Source organism: Mus musculus, chromosome 14 (genome assembly GCF_000001635.26).
Source record: "Mus musculus strain C57BL/6J chromosome 14, GRCm38.p6 C57BL/6J".
NCBI classification, from domain to species: Eukaryota; Metazoa; Chordata; class Mammalia; order Rodentia; family Muridae; genus Mus; species Mus musculus.
This window is the reverse complement of record NC_000080.6, coordinates 109076760-109079772: the sequence shown is the minus strand read 5'-3', so window position 1 is coordinate 109079772 and position 3013 is coordinate 109076760. Positions and strand designations below refer to the sequence as shown.

At 34.3% G+C, this 3013-nt stretch overlaps 1 pseudogene; it reads right to left on the bottom strand.

Annotated features, from left to right (window-relative positions):
• Window positions 1415–1811, bottom strand: Gm51262 (predicted gene, 51262; annotated as a pseudogene).

Sequence of the window (3013 nt, the reverse complement as noted above, 5' to 3'; positions counted from 1 at the left end):
CTTCTTTGAAATTTCTTAAATCTTATATGTAGAAGTTGCTTTTGTAGATATGTCAGTTAAGGTTGGGAATCCCTCAGATATTTATTCTATGTTTTTACCAGCAGTCAATTTCTGCAACGTTTTTCATCTGATGCAAAAATAATCTTCATAATCTGCATAATCATGATAATAATTGATATTCCAACACTGATAGAATTCTCACAAGGCCCCATCCCAAGATGAAACACTCCTTTCATTTAAGGGTTAATCACTTTTTATCAATGATGAGACCACTGATAATTTGTTCAATCACAAAGATAAACACTGAACAATAAATGGAGTCAGAAGTCAGTACACACACAAACATGCACACACGCATACTTATATATATACATACATATATATATATATATATATATATATATATATATAGAGAGAGAGAGAGAGAGAGAGAGATAGGTAGGTAGATGATAGATAGTTAGACAGACAGACAGATAGACAAATATACACATGCATGCATATATGAGCATATATATGTGTATATGTATATACACACATAAACACGTGTATGCATAAGTGGATATATTACAAAACTGAATATATGTGTGTATGTATATATATGATATATGTATATATATCATATGTATATATATGATATGTTCTGCAAGGCACCTTAAATCTAAAAGTACTTGTTGCACAAGCATGAGGATCTAAGTTATGATGCCCAGATCCACATAACAAAGGATGCACATTGGCAAATGTCTGTTACTAAAGACCTGAGGAGGGAGAGAAGAATGGATTACTGAGTTTAATGAGTATCCCACCAGTTAGTGAATTCCAAGGTCTGTGAGAGGTCTCAAGGAATGAAATGAAATGTAATTGCGGAATATAAGCAACATCAACCTCCAGCCCGCACAGGTGAGGTATGTACACAGATATGTGCACTCTCACGTACACCCATGCGCAACATAATCCACATGTACCATTTAAACATAAATAAAAGTATGAATTAGTTAAATAAATATCAGTGCTTTGTATGTAAAGTCACTATTCTTTTTATTATGGTCAGCTTTTTAGAACACTTAAAAATCACAATTAGTTGCACCAAGAGACTACAATTAGATACCTAGATATCTGGATACCTGGTTTGTGACTTATTGCTGGAAAATATAAAGTGATGAATCTCCCTGGTCAGTAATTTTTAACTAGCTTTGTTTCAATAAGCAGCTTATTCTCCTCACTGTATAGATTACAATATTATTTCAGCAGAGCAAGAAGGGGGTATTTGATTATATTTAACAGTAATATTTGCTTAAAAGTTTCTTTGGGTCGGTGTGGTCACTTCATATTCTTTTATAGGAAGAAGTCCAAGCCAATTAAATCAAACTCATGTTTTTTAAAAGTTAAAAAGTGTATTCATTAGAAACTTTTTTTTTCAGTCTTTCATGTGATTTTGTTTTCTCCCTTCAACCATAATAATATGACATCCAAATTTTGTCTTAACTGGTGGGTCTGTAAACACAGGCGTATCCATCCCACTTACAGGCAAGGCAAGCACTGCTTTTTTAAATGGCCCCACTATGGATCCTCTGGTCACCCAACCCAAGTCACTCCCTTGTCTGGCTTTATCTTCACTGTATTGTGTGGCCACTTCACTGAATCTCATCCTAGACTTTCATTTTTTGATGGCTTCCATGGTTCTCATGTTTTTCACATAGAGTGTGTCTGGCCTTTACTGCATTGCCACTACCTTTAGGACCCTGAGAATTCTTTTTAGTTCTGTCACTCCCAGAGGCTGCACCTCCTTTTCCAGAACCACCTTTCCCCATTGGAGGCTTGGGGTTGAACTCCATCAGAATCCTAAAAGTTAACTTAACTGACATCTTAATACATATTGATAGTAAAGGGGTAGAGTTACACTTGGAGATTCAGACTCATCCCTTCATCCCCATGATAGGAATATTCTCAGATTTTCACATCAATGAGCGTTTCTAGAATCACCAATGATTATTGATATTTAATTTTAAGGATACAGCTATATTACATATTCTTTAATTAAAAGGAAGTATAAGTTTGTAGAGTTGAATTATTTTACAGATATATAACATATTTTATGTTTTCAGAACTGAAATGTAGTTATCAAAAATAAAACCATGCTTATTAAATATAAGGATATAAATCATTTAGCAATTACTTTGGAGAAATCTTATTTTTGTAATAATTCACAGTAGTTTTTATATACAGAGACAAATAGCCACAAATGTAACTTATGATAACTAAATTTTCTTTTATCCAAATGTCTTGGCCAGGGTTTCGTTGCTGTGAAGGTGCAGCGGAAGTACAGCAACACTTAGAAAGGAACTCATCTAACTGGAGCTGGCTTCAAGTTTTAGAGGTTTAGTCCATTATTATCATAGCAGGAAACAAGGCAGCATGAAGGCAGAAACGGTGTTAGAAAAGCCAAGAGGTCTACATCTTGATTCATAGGCAGCAGAAGGAGAGTGTGTTCAAGTACAGGAGAACTCAAAGCTGATCCCCCATGGTGACAATCTTACTCCAACAAGGCCACATCTACTCCAACAAGGCCATGTCTATACAGAGAACTATAATATTAATCATAATAACATGTTGTAGACTAATTACTAATACCATGTCTTACTATCTCCATACACACACACACACACACACACACGTTTGTTAATGTATATGTTTTTGTTAGATATTTTATAAGTATAAAATTATAGTGGTATATAATCTATTAATTGAGTTATACATCTGTTGCAGTTTTTATCATATATTGAACAAATAATTTAAGTATCAGAACAAACCATTTTTACATAAATGACTATTTGACTAAAACCAGATTGTCATTGGTTAGTGTCTTAGTTTGGGTTTTAAGACGGTGAACAGACATCATGACCAAGGCAAGTCTTATGAAAAACAATATTTAATTGGGGCTGGCTTACAGGTTCAGTGGTTCAGTCCATTATCATCAAGGTTACAACATGGCAGTATCCAGGCAGGTATGGCGCAG